We start from the raw sequence: 17569 nt of genomic DNA, 5'->3' as shown, positions 1-17569 counted from the left end.
TCTAAGCAGAGATAAATAAATAGAAGAAAACCTTTCTACTGCTAAGTACGAAGCTGTGTTGATATGACAAAGAGGAAAATCACGTGATAAGGACTCAATGAGCGAGACACCAAAGTCTAACAGCCAAAGTAGAAAGCTTCTGTTGACTATCGTTATGCGCACTGGTTTGTGCGTATTGAAGTACCTAATTTGAGTCAGTCGTAAAGAGCCAAATTTACGTGAGATCTTTTGCACAAAAGAACCCAGCAAGCCCAAATGCTCGTACTGGAAGCCGAATAAATGCAGCAAACACCTCAAATATGTTGGTGATAAACATGTTACAGAATGTTTTCAACGGTTTCCTTTATATTTCGAGAACGATGTCGAAAACATCGGCACGAGAAATCTTGTCTTTCGCGCAGCAAAGAAGCAATGAAGGCTCAAAAAATAAAATATATGAAGAACACGGTACATGGTTGTTACATTTATAGAGCTACCCAATGAGGCGGATACATAATCAATAAAGCGCTAATGGGCACCTTGAACGATAATCGAGGTAAGCGCTCCGAAGAGGTGGGTTTGTAAAAACCAGAGACTGAGATCACTGCGCCCTGAACTTTCCTACACCGCACCAGCTTGTGCCGTTGTCAGGAAAACCGCTGCCCTTAATGAGGCGCCATAATATGCATTAAACAGCAACAGGTACACCATCGCGTTTTGTTCTACCCCAATGATAGCACACAACGAAAAAACGCAAGAGTGCTACTCGGATCATCGATGCACTGTGTTGAAACAGAAACTTTATTTTTAATGCCGATAAGATAGTTTTATCGAACCTTCTTGCGTTTCTCTCTTCGCACCTTCTACGGATGAGCAATACATTCGAGGTGACCACAGCTGTCTCTGCAGCAGATCTTCCCCTGGCTCTCGCAGTCGAAATCCGCACATGTCTGTGTGGTCATGTAGAAAGCGCATAGGGTTCCTGGCTTGCGGGTGGCCGTGGGGCAGTCAGGGGACGTTCCGGTTTCAGTTGTGTCTAAACGAAAGGAAAGATGTCACATCCCACGCAATCGAAGTAAAACAAATATTCCGGAGTACACGGGACACAAGAGCTACGTATATATAAGCGATGGCTGAAGCTTTACGCTGTTGCGGTACAGGCGCGGGTACGGGGCGAACATTCTATAGCCCGAAGCCTGACTAAAACGCGAAGGATTTCACGAAAAACATACACCCATTTTGGCTATAGAGACACGTTGTAGAGAACGCTTGTCATGGAAGCCTAAAGACTATTGCCAACTAAAAGTGCTCTGTGAGGGCCTGTAAGAAGCAGAACCGCTTCTCATCGGTAAAACATGCACCTTGTGCGATGTTCAGAGGCACCTCGTATCCTAAATATCGATGCCCTCGAGTTCCTTAATTATCTGGCCGTGAGCACGAAATTAATACAACCGGACCCTGCGGAGCAGAATCACATTGTACATGCGGTTAGCAAGAGTTTTTGAAACCTGGCCTTTCAAGCTGATGCTTCTCTGCCATTGGTGTATACGGCAGAATCGGCACCATTTAAATTAACATTTTTGAGGCTTGCTTTACATGCATTCAAAGCTGCCAGTTCCAACAAAAATAAGTTCAATGTCCTACCACTTCTGGATCTGTCTTCAAGGCTTAGTCCGGTCGAACTGTGGGCCATCAGAAGGCATAATAGCGCGAACACCAGCACAGGCATTAACGGTGTCCTACGGGGCCGCAGCATGGCAAGTATTTTGCGGTGTGCTGTAAAGAACTGCGAGCTCTGTGCAGAGGAGCGGGAACAGGTGTGACCGTTTTTGTTTTTTTTCCCAGGCTGCAGTAGCAGCGGAACGTCAGCGGAAGGGAAACAGTTCATTGGCCATGAAATATTTCCGAAACAAAAGAAAACCGCGAATCAAAATTGCTGATTGGTCGAGTTAGCGGGACATGATTCGAAATGACCAGTGCGAAAACAGACTGAGGCAAAACAAGAAACACAGACGACAGGACGGGAGCTGACGGGCGCTGTTTGGTTTTATAGGGTTTCCCGTCCCAAAGCAACTCTGGCTTTGAGAGACTTTGTAGTTAAGGTCTTCGCAAATATTGACCACCTGGGCTTATTTAACGTGTACTGACATCGCACCGTACATGAGACGCTAACAATTCGCCTCCTTCAAAATGAGACGGCCGCGGCTGGGATCGAACCAGCGTCTTTCGATTCAGAAGCGGAGCACCATAACCAATGATCCATAGCGGCAGCGTTCCGGCTTTAGTAGAAGGAAGCCAAAAATTACTGGAAAATGCAACAGTGGGTATCCACATTATTTGCTGCGAACACGGATGACCTTCGCAGTCACTGCCGTCTTACGGCGAAATCTGGATTCTCGTTTACACTCACCATGCGCTCCAGCAAAAGCAATGGCTGGTCCAATCAAATAACACCACATATAGATTTCTAATTCGCTGAGTGGAGCTAGCCGCGAGTTCTAGAGGTAAAAGACGCGATTCCTGGATCTTCACACGATTACATGGAGACTGAATGACGCACCGCTTCAAGTCCAAAGCGTGTGACACCTTGGCTGGTTTGCTGCGCCTATGAGCATTTCGAGCTTAGGAAAGTTGCGAAGACGAAAATAGGCCAAAAATTCAAAGTTTTTATTCTTCATCTGGAAACAAGTGCTCTCCGCGCCGCTGTCTCATCTACAGGCGCCAAACGCACTGCAGGTGGCTGCAGTGGTCCCTGCAGCAGGCCTTCCCTTCGCTCTCGCAGTGCAGGTCTGGACACGTTCGCAGGTCGGCGTACAAGAGACACACCTCGCTTTGGTTGGCTATAACCGGACACCGCGGTGGCGTGTGGACTGGCACTGCGTCTGTCATGCACAAAACAAATGAAGCGATTACATATGACACAAAAGCAAACAAGGAACAGAGTTTTACACGGTTGCATGCAGCGCAACACGCCTTGAAAACACATGAACAAACGCACCGTCGATTGCTTGCATGACTGTGTTCCGTACAGCCTTAATGCGAAGAATAACACCCGAAAGTATGAATTCTTCATGCTGAAATTGCAGATAGCACAGTCCTGCGATTGCTAACAATACGTAACAGGCGTGCTGCACTCATAACCGAGTATATAAGCGGTGCCGGTGGAATGAATGCACTCGTTGTATATTTTCTCTGCTGCCAGTTAAAGCGCAGTTGGATGATGGCCAAAAGTAAAGTTCATCGCTAGTGTCACTGGCGTATACGGCATTTGGCTTGGAGGGGCGGATGTGTACCGGTAAACGACGGTAGGCACAAGGCGCGAAAACAGCAGTTCCTACCAAGTAGTAAGACAGCCAACCACACCTACCGCTGAATTGTCGGAGCAGGGACGTACGCCAAGCTAAGCTGCCGAAAAAGGAAGGGTTGGAGACTAAACCAAATTATGTACCACAGGGCATTCCACTGAGTGCGGTAGTGGTTTTACTTGTCTATCTTTAGGCAACTGCTAGAAAGGGAAGAATGGCGGACATTCTTAAGTATAGCACTGCAGTGCCATACAGCAGGTTTCTTGAAACCAGGTCGCCGTAAATTACGCACAGCAGTGGATTCCATTGAACAACTGTGTTTTCAGATTTAAGAAGCTCAACTTGAAAAATTAATTCGAGATGATTGTTCCGAAAGCGGCAGTGCCGAATTACTGCCACTTTTGGCAGAGGTACAATGCAAGAAGTCACCGAGAGGGTGAAACACACAACAAAGGTAAATTAAAGTATGCACTGAAGCCTTCTCACCTCGCTTTGACTTGGCCTCGGATTCCATGCCCAAGGAACCAACCATAAGGTAAACAAGGACCGCGACCACTACACACATCGTAGTCGCGTTGCGCCACAGCCCCATCACAGCCATTTCCGAGAAGCCGAGAGCGAAGTGCGCCGTGGGTGCAGAAATGAAAGTGCCTGACCATCCGGTGCTCACAGCGCTTATATTGCAGCTGTTACCTAACAACGTCATAAATAATAAAACTGTGGATTCGCCAAAATTTTTGTTTTTGCCGACGCAGTAAGCCAAGCACCTCTATGCGCAGCTATGCACGGCCTATCATGAGAAAGCAAGTCAGTTTAGGTGACAGTATTATCTAGATCTTGGCCAGCGTGTGAATGTGAGGCCCAGCAGAAAGTCCGAATTTTTTAACGTCTCTAATGACGAGGCCATATTGCCCACGCGTCATGATACAAAAGCTTTCTCGTGGTACGCCGCGTTTGTTTTTTTAGAGAACATAATAAAATGTCTGAAATCAAAACTAAAGTGCTGATCCCCGAGGGCTTCTGGCCTATTTCTCTAGTTGGCGAAGTAAGCAGCTGTTATGGTTCATATCGGTACTGACATCCTGATGCTTCCTCCCTTCCGTTATCAACGGCCCCGCCGCGGTGGCTCAGTGGTTACGGCGCTCGGCTGCTGACCCGAAAGACGCGGGTTCGATTCCGGCCGCGGCGGCCGAACTTCGATGAAGGCGAAATTCTAGAGGCCCGTGTGCTGTGCGATGTCAGTGCACGTTAAAGAACCCCAGGTGGTCGAAATTTCCGGTGCCCTTCACTGCGGCGTCCTCCATAGCCTGAGTTGCTTTGGGACGTTAAACCCTAATGAACCAAACCAAAACTTCCGTTGTCAACTGTTCGTGCAGAGCAATTTGGGTCATATCCGAGAGAGAAGATTTTAGGCATTAAGAGTTAACATGCGTGGTTGCCGCGTCAAAAGTTATTCTATAAATGTGCATGCCACGTCTTATTCAAGATCTACAGCCCGTCAGGAATGAATGCTATGCACACTTCCTATGTGCTGGGGTATTGCTGTTTTCCAACGCACATGCGCACAGAAGAGAAGGCTGTTTTATATCTTTATATCTTAGAAAATACACCTTCATAGATTTTTATGCGTTACAGCTATACCTCAGCTCTGAAGCTTTAGCCAGCAGAGAAACGCCAATGTATGGATGGGCGCTTCAGTTTTCGCCTCCCGCTAAATACTCTCACTCCAGAAGGATACCGTACCAACGTACCCTTATTCTGCAGTAGAATGCCACTTATGATGACCCAAAGCTGCAGGTCGAAATTCATGCTCGCTGTCGAAATATGTCGCTGCATAGCCCAGATTTCTTGTGTGTTAGCACAACTTTAGCGTTGGGTTGCTCTTATTCAGATCTCGTTTTGAATCAAAGCACGTGTAGAAGGGAATTCATAGCTTTTTTCAGCATTGGATTTTTTCATACCGTACATCATTTGAAAGACTGTGCCAATATGTACAGTCTTTGTCAAAAGTAACCAGGCTACATGGTTTGCTTCTCATTTGTATAACAGAGCCCTCACAGCTTCCCTAAAGATCAAAAAGTTCTTTGAAGGCGAGGACAGGGGTTCTCCTTACCGTACAGAGATTTAGAGCTTGAGGGCTGACTAATAACTTTAATATACGACTATGAAAACGTGCAGCCTGGTTACTTTTGCCAAAGACTGTACATTATTTGAAAGATTTCAAACTGACAAAGAACTTCAGGAACTGTATCTCATGTGGTCCGAAATCGAGAATCCCACTTACTGTCGAGCTAATTACAGTAAGCAAAGTGTTCATATCAACTGAAGTCTTTCGCAACAGAGTCAACATTTTTCGTCATGTTCTGTTTCGGCTGTTATTCCATGGCCCCCTTTTGCAAAGCATGCAAGAAGGCCGTTCCCGCCTGCAATCCTGTCGACATTTGCTTTAGTTACATGCAGCGCCGTCTCCGGGCAGCACCCGGCGTTATCAACAAGCTTGCGCGCATGTGCTACGAGACGCAGAGTCTGGAATTGACGGTGCGTTCAATACCAAGCCGCATATGGTGCGGCAGCGACGCAGCAGTTTTTACGAGCCTCATTCGTGTTTCTGGCCACTATAGGAGAAAATTCCCGCTAAACTCGATCACATCGTTCCTGTATCTCTTTAAATCACCAAAAACTTATACGTTATAAACTATAACGTTATAAAAAACTTATAAAGCTATAGCCGCACAGCGAGACGTCAGTTACAGCTGGAATGAGGTCATAACGAAACGCCACAGCATGGCATACCTCCCGTGGCGTTTCTATCGAGTCCCTACCTGAACATAGCCACTCAACACCAACAAAACGCAATTTTCAGAAAATTAAACCCATGGAATTCGCTGTCTACCACAGAGCTTTTCCCCCTTCCCTCTTTTTTTTTGTAATATCCGGTATTTTTACCCGCGAGGCATCAGAAGCTCTACAAAACCAAAAGGTCTAAAACAGGAGAGCTCTGTGCAAACACCAAATTGGATCTTCAGGTATCTGGCTTCCAAAGCCTAAAATGCATTTGTGTATCAAATAAATCATTTAAATCCTCATCCGGTGTCGACTGATTGCGTGGCGCATCCTGACTAAAGTTATCGTCTTACTTTCTCTTAACTTTGTACTGAGCGTGAAACACTACAATTTTCGCCTCAGAACGTGAAAATAAGTTCATTTTCAAGATATGTGTTATTTGGTGTGCTGGTGAAAAAGCTAGTTGGTTTCACTTCTCAAGGGTACACGTGAGCAATGAAAGAAGCCGCAGTGAAAAATTCTTGCAACCTGACAAGGTTCTTGCAAGCACACCAAATTTTTTTTTGTGCAGAATCGTTTGTTTTTCTTTAGAACTGAAACATCTGGTCTCGAATCATCCAACTCGTTAAGCCCGGAACGAACAGTGCAGAGTATTACATATTGCTTTGTTGTCTGGTTCATATACTTCAGGTGACAAGAGTGACAGCGCAGACCGAAAAACAAGAACACAGAAAGGTGACGTGATGGTCTTAAACTTTTAACCGACGCATTATTCGACGCAGAAAAAAAAAACAATACGCACCTGTGCTCCGCACAATGAACTGTTGCTGAAAGTCAACAACAGTCCTGCCTTCTTATCTGCGTCCTTGGTTTTCGCTTTGCGTTACCGCTCCTTTTATCTCAAAGAACAAAGGACCGTAAAAACCTGCCCAGTAGGCTGGGGTGTGGCTGGCCACGGTTTTGAAGTAGTTTTTTTCAAGGACAAACTATACATGGCATATATGTCATTTAACTATCTCGTCTCAATACGTGTACTAATGGAGATAAATTCTAAAACCAAGAAGCTCATTCCTTGTAAACATTTCTATGGAAAAAAACAGTCTAGTCCTCTTACCTCGTTTCAACCTCTCTTTCGTGTCAATTCCGAGGCACTGCTCAGCCGTCAGGAAGAATACCACAGCGCACACGAAAAGGAACTTCATGCTGGCAAGGCCTCCAAACAACACGGCAGCAATTTTTGCGGAAGAGAGTAGCGGTGGAACGAACAGAGCGCTTTCAGCTATGAAGTGAACATGTGAGGTGGGTCGGCGCGCATCGCACCTGTTTATACTGGATGGTGGCGGCCGGATCACTACGTCAGCAGAAGAGAGACCCTGCATTGGTCAGAGAAAGCTTCTAGCATGAAATAATAACCCCCTATACTTGTGCGGAGGTCTTCATGCGCAGCTTTATTTTACAGCTGGAGTAGCATGCTAGGCTAACAAGGCAGACCTCTCCTGTATTCATTAAAGTCTTTCCTCTCTCTTCCCCTGTCACTCGTAGTTTTCTAGCGACGGAGCGTACAACAACGCGACATACATCCCCACCTCTACTGTTACGGAATGTGCTTGCATGAGCATGGTTGAATCTCGCTAGCCCCATGTTTAATGGATGAAATACCCTAAATGTTGCTTAAGCTGTCCGCCCTAGTCCAAGTATTTGATCGAAGTCACTCTGAAGTGGTTCCAAAGCTAAGCCTACTTCTTTTGTAATGAATGCATCTATGCGACCTGTGGACTTACCGGAGCTGTTTATCTTCAGATGCTATCGTTGCCGTGTAACTCCTCGTTCATTAAGCAAGGTAAACCACTTGAAGTTCATTTCAATGCTCTTTTATGGGTTAAAAAATGCGCAAAAAGAAACTCAATGGTCGAATAAAATGTAAGTTGTGAAACATCCAACGGAATGAATATAAATTTGCTGGAGCCCACATATTATTTAAGGTATAATTCTTGTTTTTTTCTCTCAATAGGATCAGCGTGCCGCAATAAAGAATTTCGCCCTATTGGTTCATGACTACACGGAGCGCATCCATATTAGTATCAGCTGAAAGACGAGAAATTAAAGCGCCTGCTGGTTTCCATGTCGCATTATCTAATTAAAAGCTAAAGCAAACACGGTGATAAACGACAAACACGGGGGAAATAATCTTTACGGTTAGTGTTTTCAGCTTTCGCTTCTTTTGCTATTGGTATCACTCATCTCTTAGGCATTTCTTAACAAAATAAAATAGAATTAATTTGTCTTTTACGAACTAATCCTGAGCAATTGAGGAGCGCAATAACTCGATTTTTTAGTGTGAACATATGATAGCTGTTGGGAGTTGTTTTTGTAAGAAACGCCTTCATGAAAATATGCATGCTGGAGTTTAAGATTGACTGTCATCACCACTGATCATGTATAAAAAATTAACTAATACTTTTCTTGCACGCACAGGGCTGTGCAAACATGCTGACATAAAAAACTTGAACACTTCCTTCTTAATTATTTAACGCGACGGGTATGGCTTTACGAGGGCGTTATTTTTAATAACTCAGTCGCTATAACAGCTTGCTTAAAATAAAATTAGATCTGCAGTCTGCACAAACAGTTACATATTTCTACAAAATTAGTTGCATTTCATGCCGGTACCCCTTCTTAACCTATTATGCTGTCGCTCGGTCCGGGAACTTAAAAACTTAGGTCGACTTGTTTTTTTTTATCATTTGCAAATTAGTTTTCTAGTTTTGTTTTGTGATTCCATACCTTGCTCGTAGGAAACAACAATCAAGACAACTGAAAGTCTAATTTGTTTCCACAAGGGTGCCAAATGCTTCATGTGCATGTTCGCTGCCGAAGTAAAATATTAAAAGATGCTGCACTGAAGATTCATGCGTTAAAAATGGAAGGTTTATCCAGCATATTCCAAGAGGGTCCACTTGGCATAGATGTCCCTGCAGTGTATGCTACGGATGCTTAACACATTCTAGGTGTTGGCAGATGTCCCTGCAGCAGATTTCTCCTTTGCTCTCGCATTTGAGGTCCGCACACTTGCGCAAATCGATGGAATCAGTGCACGCCGGCTTGAAAACCGGCGGTGGGCAGTCCGGTGACGTGTCGCTTCCACCTCCATCTGAACGGAAGAAAATAAAAAAAACACCAGGAGAGCATAAAGGCACACAGTGTAAAGGGTATGAGCCACGTGCAGCGCAACAGCTGTATGTCTGCGAGCTTCCGTGTAGTCGTAAAGCAACTAACCGCAACATGTGCCGCTCGGTTCAGTGAGCGACCTTTGAAAACAAAAAGCCTCATGAAACCTACACGTGTGCAGGAAATTAAACAAAGCACAGCGAATGAGGAAATGCGCCAGGCGCATGTGCCAGAGTGGCTTGCAAGAGATACAGCAATGTTCTGCGCACCTTGGTATTGCCCACTTTTGCTCTGCACCTCCTACTTTTGTGCCATACGATGCTTCCGCTCAATAAGAACAATATGAATGTTTGAAATTAATTCTTTTTTTTTCTTTTCCGAAGTTATGAGGTGAGCTACGACGGGATCACCTTTGATCTCCTAACACTTGGAGTTTTTAGCGTGCACCGAAATCTCTCGACGGGCGAGTTTTTGGGATTCGTCTTCATCGAAATGCGCACGCTAACCGCTGTGAGCAGATCCTGCGAATGCATGCTCAGGAGCATAGCGCCATAGCCGCAGAGCCTTCACCGCTGCGAATTATTCCGCGTGCTACAAGTTTTACTAGCATTCCCTAGCACGCTTTCCACAGCAAATGCAATGATTATTGCGTGCAGAGATAACATGCATTACACGGTTGTCGATGTTATTTTACTTCTTTCTGGCACGCTTTAATTTAGACAGCGCTCTCGCGACAGTGTCGTGCTCTGGACTTTCATTGTTAAACATTGCAAAGGCGGAATTTTATTTAAAAGCACTAAACATACAGAAGCTATAAATGATTTTAGTTGGTTTAGTTATAGAAGAAGGAACGATAAAACATTTACACAGTCTGTTTATTGATGACAATATATGAAATTTGATGGAAGGTTATATACATCTTCTTATGACATATTGAGTATTGTGGATATACACGCATAAAGATTGCAAGGAAAATATTCGCGGTTCCCTACGTGAAAAAAAAAGGCAATTCCCTTCAATTGGCGGGTGACCGAACGCACATCACGACTTTTCTTGTGTGTTTTGTGAGACAAGGCTCGCACTTTCCAGTTTCGCGACGCCAAACACCTCCATGGAAGAGCTCTGCTTGGTGCCGGGTTAGCTGTAGCTTTTTTTCAGTTAAATCCTCGTATAGATGTCCACAGAGCCGGTTGCCCTGGGCGATCAGGAGTATTAACTTAATCTGCTCGAGTGAAACAAGGTGGAATGCATTTTAGTGCAGTAAGGTGCTACCTCTGGCTACAAACCTGCAGCTGAGAGCACCCGCACAGATGGAACGATTACATAAATAACTTGCGGGAAGTTCATAGCATCCGGCAGCAATTTCAAAGCATTCCGATTCGACTTCTGCACGTACAAGGCACCTCTCCACTAAAGTATACACCGAAAGTGCAGGAGGTAAAATTTGTGTTATAATACTTTCCCAGAAAGCGTTCTTGTCGTCTTACCTCGCTTTGATCTGGATTTTGCGTCGACGCCTAGCCAATGGGGCGCCATGAGGCCAACTACTAGCACGAACACGAATACGGACATCACAACGACGCTGAGCTCCAGCACAATGACAGCTGTACTCGTGAAGCAGAGTGAACAACTGCGCTATGTGCAGAGGGCGGAAAATAGCTGCCCATTTTTCCCGGTTGCTGAGCTTCGTTGTATAGGAAGCGATCGTACTGTGACGTCAAAGAAACGGAAACAGCGGGTCAGCCTCAGATGATTTTTAACGGAAAAATAAACCACATAGTTGAAGTGCAGGTGCGCAGTTTCGTTCTGCGCCTAGCTCGACGTATAATGGACCATCAGACCATGAACGAAAAAAAAAAAACTTGAACCACACTTAACCTTCTCTTAAGATTACAGTGAGACAGCATTAAGGATCTGTCCTGCGTAGGTACCCCTTTTCTTTCATAGACTCGTTAACCACTAGGAGTCTTCGTACCACTAGTGCCGCAGCAGTTAAGAGATGCCACGGCCAGCAGTGGTGCCTGTCGTCACAGTTGCAGCAGTCGTCACAGCCATCATTCGGCTGTTGAAACCGAAACCGAAACAGCACAAGAAAGAAATTCGAATATAAATTATTTAGTGGTCTTAGAAAGATACCATGTGGTAATCCGTGTATAACAATGTCTCATTACTAGGGCCCGGATATTTAGGCGCTAAAGAGCCCCGAAATAGGCAGGCATCTAGGCTCTAAAAAATATTGAAATAGGCGCTATAAAGCAAAAATAGGCGCTTTGAATAATACTTTTTATTCATAAGTGCAAGATTTGTAAGTCAAGCACGGAGCGTACGCAGTCCTCAACTGAAGCAATAAAGTGCATTCTCAGGTTTTCGAACTTGAAGCGCCTTCGATTTTCGCTAAGCACAGCTTTGTACTTTAAAAGGCTTCTTTGACATCACAAGAACTTAGTGGCGCGGACCTAAAACATGAGTTGATCAAGGGTTAGGCCTTCAGGTGCACGTGGCCGTATCGTCTCCGCGTAGAAAGTCTGATTTGGGAAATTGTTTCCAGGCATCTATTTTTTTCTACCAATTGTTGCATCCTCGTAGAGGCAGTAGCGCCCTTTTCTTCCAGTCGCCGAAGTGCTGCTGGTACTTCTGCCACTACCTTCAACGATTCATCTATTGTGAGTCCAGCCTTTTCTAACTTTGTCACCCTTTCCGTCAATGTTGAGAAGTTTGCACTAATGTATGTCAGGTCTCTTTCCAAACTCGCCTCTTGCTACACTTCGAGATAAACACTTCGTTACACTGCGGTCAAGTTACAATTCGAGAAAAACGGTTGGCGAGACCCGCGCCTTTTGTGCGTGCATCGGCGCGCGCCTTTCACCATACATAGACAAATGTCTCAAAATTGAAAAAACGGCACCGAGGACCGAAATGCCGGATTTAGGCATTTATAGGCAAAAAGTGCGGTTAAATAGGTGTATTTCCTAAAAAATGACAAAAAGGCAGGCAAGTGCAGAAATCCCCCGTTTAGGCATTTATAGGCATGTTTAGGCAAATGCCTAAATTTCCGGGCCCTACTCATTACAAAGTAGAAAACAAGCATCCAAGAGTTAGGTGTCTGTACTACTTTAAGTCCAACGGGTCAGAGAGGGGAACAAGCCAAGCGTAGCCCGGTTTTCTACTTTACGATTGCATGGGGACTGCTCAAGCACTCTTGGTCGGATAACGACACCTAGTCACGAGTATCATAATTAGGAAGGTTGCGCATGCAGAAGACACAAGTAGTCTAAGTTCCTAATGCTTTATTCCGGGTATTCAGGAAACAGCGCTTGTTTTGAACCGTTGTTGTGGCATCTTCTGCAGGCACTAAACGCACTTGAGGTGGCTGCAATGGTCGATGCAGCAGACCTTGCCTTCGCTCTCGCAGTGCAGGTCTGGACACGTGCGCAGGTCGGCGTACAAGAGACACACCCCACTTGGCTTGCCTATAATCGGGCACTCTGGTGGTGTTTCGCCTGTCACCGTGTCTGCCATGCACAAAACAAATGGAGCAATTAAATGCTGCACAAAGACCAACAAGGAACGAATTTTTCCCGTGACAGCATGCAGTGCAGCACTCTGTCCCCGATAGCTAGCAAGATTTATTTCTGCGCACAGCAGTGAAAGTGTAAGCGAGAACTGGTAGAAGGCGTTCGTGAACAGTCCTGGAATGCTGGAAGTGGTGAAGGAATGAGTCTACTTAGGGCACGTATCGTAAGCTGATGCGTATCATGAGACGAAAATAACTAGAATAAGAATGGGGTGGAGCGCACATGGCAGGTCCTCTCAGATCATGAATGGCAGTTTACCAATATCCCTCAAGAGAAAAGTATACAACGGGTGTATCTTACCGGTGCTCACCTATGTAGGGCTAACAAAGAGGGTTCAGCGTAAGTTAAGGACAACGCAGCGAGCTATGGAAAGAAAAATTATGATAGGTGCAACGTTAAGAGACCGGAAGTGGGCAGAGTGGATGAGGGAACAAACGCGGGTTAATGGCATCCTAGTAGAAATCAAGAGGAAGAAATGGGCTTAAGAAGGGCATGTAATTCGAAGGCAAGGTAACCGCAGGTCCTTCAGGGTCACGGTGGGGATTCCAAGAGAAGGCAAGCGTAGCAGGGGGCGGCAGAAAGTTAGGTGGGCGGATGAGATTAGGAAGTTTGCGGGGATGGGGTGGCCGCAACTGGCAAAGGACAGGGTTAATTGGAGAGACACGGGAGAGGCCGTTGCCCTGCAGTGGGCGCAGTCAGGCTGAGGATAATGATAAGGCTGATGATGAAGGGTGCGTCGCTTAAAATTCCCAAACGATTTCCTGCTACCGGTCGACGTGCAGTTCAAGAAAGCCCCTTGAAGGTGAAACACTACTGAGGTAATAAAAAATATGCATTGCAAACTTCTTACCTCGCTTCGATCTGGTCTGCGATTCCATGCCGAGCGAATGTTGCAGCATTAGGCAGGAAAATACCGCGACCAGGAGCACAGACATCAAAGTGGCGGTACGTGGAAATCCGATAGCGCCCATTTCGTTGCGCAGCCAAGACAACAACTGCGTGGTGCGTGCAGAAACGAAAGTAACTGGGCGTTCGGCCCTGACAGCACTTAAATAGCAGCTGTTACGTAGTGACGTCATAAATAACGAAACATTAGATTGAACATAGATATATTTTTTTTTTGTAGTCCAATAAAGCTACGCAGCTTTATGCGCAGATTTAGGCCCTTCTACGAGCAGTTGAACTCAGTTCATTAGTGACAGAGCAAAGTGGCTTATAAACAGCTTGATCTTGGCTAGCGGAACCACTTGAATGTGTTGCCTAGCTGCGAGTCCAAATGGTTTTTTTAACGTCTGTAATGAATAGCCCAAATTTGCCCGTGCCAGCAGTTATTTCGTATCAGTTCAGTGCACGAGCACTCTAGGCATATCGGTGGTGAATCAGTACAGACACCCAAGAATCTATGGTATGCCGGAATATTGCTGTTCTAACACGCACATGCGCAAATACGACAACGCTATTTTTTATCTTAAAATAGATTAACTTGATACATTTTAACGCATCACCACTGTATTTCGGCTACGAAGCACATGGTAGAGTTTATGGTTTATGGGGACTTAACGTCCCAAAGCGACTCAGGCTATGAGGGACGCGTAGTGAAGGGCTCCAGAAATTTCGCCCACCTGGGGATTTTTTTACATCCACTGGCACCGTAAAGTACACGGGCCTCTAGAATTTTGCCTCCATCGAAATTCGACCGCCGCAGCCGGGATCGAACCCGCGCACGTGGTTGACTAGGACAGCACGCCGGAATAAAAGCGAACACTTCGTGTTCTGCGACAATACCCGAAATGTCAGTATGCGGGCGTTTTCGCAATTCCGCACTGTTTAAACAAGGAGCTGTGGGTTAATACTCTTCCCGCGTGCCCTTTTTCGGCAGCAGAACGCTGTACTGCCCCTGTGCCGACGCCGCACGTCCACATTAGGGTCAGTTATTGGACTGCTACGCGGTAGGAAGCCGTGTTCGGGGTCATTGTTTGAATGTGTCGCCGTAGCCACGATTCGCGAGCTGCATGGGTGCAGATTTATGGTTTGCTGACACAAATGGAGCGTTTTGCTGCTCTTGTTCTATTTTTTAACAAGGTTGTCGGCTGGGCTAGTTGGTTTAGCATCCTATACGCGTATTTTGAAAGCGCTCGGAAACCCAAAGACAAGAGAACTGAAATGGATAAACGGTGCTGGCAACTGTGTGTATTCTGAACCTTTTTCCTCTTACCAGACTGCCTGCGCAGTCTCATACAGCAAGGACCAGCGCACCGCAGTCGCCAAAGATAAAAATAAAATTCTTGACAACCAACAACTAATCAAAGGATTGATGCCACGTGTGCATACCACTAGTTATGAGACTAAGGATAAATAAAAACTGTTAAATTGGTTTTTGAGGAAAGGAAATGGCGCAGTATCTGCCTATCATATCTGGGCGGACACCTGAACCGCGCCGTAAGGGAAGAGAGGAAGGTAGGAGTGAAAGAAGATAGCGATAAAGAGGTGCCGTATAGTGGTGGTCTCCGGAATAATTTCGACCACCTGGGGACCTTTAACGTGCGCTGACATCTCTTGCGCAGTGGCGGTGTCGTACCCAATGAAGTGTAAACTGAGGGGCGACTATTGCTAGTTTAAAACTCTTCCCAATACCCCGCTGGGACCAAACTAAGGAGCGTGGCCGACCCACTAACCTTGCTTGCCCATAAATAGCAACTCCTTCTGCAGCAAGGTCGCTCAGATATCGCTGACGCACTTTTCACCCGAGTCGTGAAAGAGTTAGGCTTCCAATATCTCTCGTTCGAGCTGGTTTTCGCGCACCCTTCGACAGTAGTTTTGTGCAGTGATGAGGAGCAGCCTGTGAATGTCTTACAGTGGAGCGCCAGGTTTGAACCACTGCCTGTTCCTAATGAACGCGCGTGCTCCCTGAGGCGTTAATACGCTGGCTGGTCTGGTCGATGCAGACTCTGGCACAACTGAGTGGTATCTGGTAGACATCTGCTTCGCCTCTTGTTTCGAGTCACTTGTGGCAGCAGTGATGTGAAGCGCTCCTCCAGGGCCAGGAGCGACGTAAGGACGCATGAAGGCAGCTGGGAGCTGCCTCAACTGTGAGGAGGCACCAAGGACGACCTTACTTAGGGCGCCTCAGTAAGGAAGCTTTCAGATTGACATGAGGGCTCCTCACTGCAGTGAAGGCTCCCTTACTGAGGTAAGGAAGCTTTCAGAGTTTGGTGGTAAGACCTCTTCGGGGAGCACGCGAGGCCGCAGGCTATTATGTACTGTTGCATTACGACATTCACCTCCTGCAGGCCAGTCTTCTAGAAAGCCCTGGGTAGCCCAGAGCGTGATGTCATATGCATCAGCAAGCGATGGTGTTCAGGCGTGTGCGAAGGCCCGACATGACTATGTTGAAGAGCAAGGGGTAGATGACTGACGCCGGCACGGGTACTCCAGTTAGGAAACCGGTCGTTGGCGGAACGAATACTGCGAATGCCGACTGTGGCCATACGGTTCGAAGAAAAGGCTTTCACATCAGAGTGGAGTATAGGGAACTGAGGTTGTCAAAAACAGCGTCATGGTTCACACTGTCAAAAACAGCCAGGAGATCTAAGGCATAGACCGCGTGTTCCCTGTAAGTAGGAATGTTGAACAGCACGTCTTCTTGAATTTCCAGGAGGACGTTTTGATTCGAGAGCCCGGTCTAGAAGCAGTACAGACATCAGAGTCACTGTGCGTGGAAGCTCTCTAGCACCCATTTTTTGAGGAACCATGGAGCGAAGTGCCCAGTGCGTGCACAAATGAAAGTACTTGGCCGTTCGGCACTCACAGCGCCTTAATTTGCTGCAGTGGCGTATAGACGTCATAAATAAGAAAACAGTGTATTTGTCAGTGATTTTTCTTATCTTGTATAGCAAAAATTAAGCAACTTTTTTGCGCTGATCTCCGTGACCTTTTTATGAGATGTTGATTCCAGTAATGAAAAAGCAAACAAGGTTAGGCAATAGTATTATCTCGATAATACTCGAGCATGGACGTGTGGCTTAGCAGCAAGTCCCAACGGCCTCTTCAGCATCTAACATGACAAGGTCGTTTTTTCGCCCAGGTTATTATGCAAAATTTATGTCAAAATACGACAGACGTCTTTTGCTTGGGAAAATGACGAAACAGATGAAATGAAAACAAAGCACGTCTTTTTAAGAGGTCTTCTAGCCTGGCTTTCTAGCTGGCAAAAATACTGCTTACTGCGCATTTGTTTTTACTGCCATCGGTGCTGACGTATTTATATTACGACACTTCAGTTCTCGGCTGTTCGTGCAATGCGGCTTGCATCAAATAGAATAGTACGGATGTTTTCATTTTCTGAGCATCGACAATCGCGATTTTCACGTGTGGATAGTTGTTTTGTGCCACTTCAATGCACGAGTTACTGTAGGCCAACAGCCCGTAGTTTAACAGAGGCGCTCAGGAATGGAGGCTATGCGCATTGCCGAAAGCCGCACCGGCAGAAGGTTTGAAGCTAGTTAGTTTCGTGGGTTTAGCATCCAAAAGCGATTCAGGCTATGAGGGACGCCGTTCAGGTGGGCTCCGGATAATGTCGACCGCATGGAGTTCTCCAGCGTGCACTGACATCGCACAGTACACGGGCCTCTTGCATTAAGCCTCGATCGAAAAGATATCGCCGCGGGCGAGATCAAACCCGCGTCTTTCGGGTCAGTAGTCGAACACCATAATAACGCAGCCACAACGGCGACCGCGTATGTGGAAAAACAGTTATGC

The 17569-nt window shown here is 46.1% G+C and overlaps 2 long non-coding RNA genes and 1 pseudogene across 4 annotated transcripts; 1 reads left to right on the top strand and 2 right to left on the bottom strand.

Moving 5' to 3' along the window:
• Positions 1 to 762: 762 nt before the first annotated feature.
• LOC149342781 (uncharacterized) lies at positions 763 to 7345 on the bottom strand. Of its 3 annotated transcripts, none has more exons than XR_016282680.1 (2): positions 7183 to 7345; positions 763 to 1015 (listed from the first exon to the last, which is right to left on the bottom strand). It is a non-coding gene; the product is annotated as an uncharacterized LOC149342781 (long non-coding RNA). The 3 variants fall into 3 exon arrangements; XR_016282681.1 differs by lacking the exon at positions 763 to 1015 and adding an exon at positions 2642 to 2861; XR_016282682.1 differs by lacking the exons at positions 763 to 1015; positions 7183 to 7345 and adding exons at positions 2642 to 2861; positions 3771 to 3868.
• Positions 7346 to 8974: 1629 nt separating this feature from the next.
• LOC149342780 (uncharacterized) lies at positions 8975 to 10903 on the bottom strand. Its single transcript, XR_016282679.1, has 2 exons — positions 10724 to 10903; positions 8975 to 9219 (listed from the first exon to the last, which is right to left on the bottom strand). It is a non-coding gene; the product is annotated as an uncharacterized LOC149342780 (long non-coding RNA).
• Positions 10904 to 15363: 4460 nt separating this feature from the next.
• On the top strand, positions 15364 to 15482 carry LOC149342779 (U4 spliceosomal RNA; annotated as a pseudogene).
• Positions 15483 to 17569: the final 2087 nt, after the last annotated feature.

Source organism: Amblyomma mixtum, chromosome 5 (assembly GCF_055824585.1).
Source record: "Amblyomma mixtum isolate Tamu chromosome 5, ASM5582458v1, whole genome shotgun sequence".
NCBI lineage: Eukaryota > Metazoa > Arthropoda > Arachnida > Ixodida > Ixodidae > Amblyomma > Amblyomma mixtum.
Note: the sequence above shows the minus strand (reverse complement) of the source record. Positions and strands in the feature narration are given on the sequence as shown.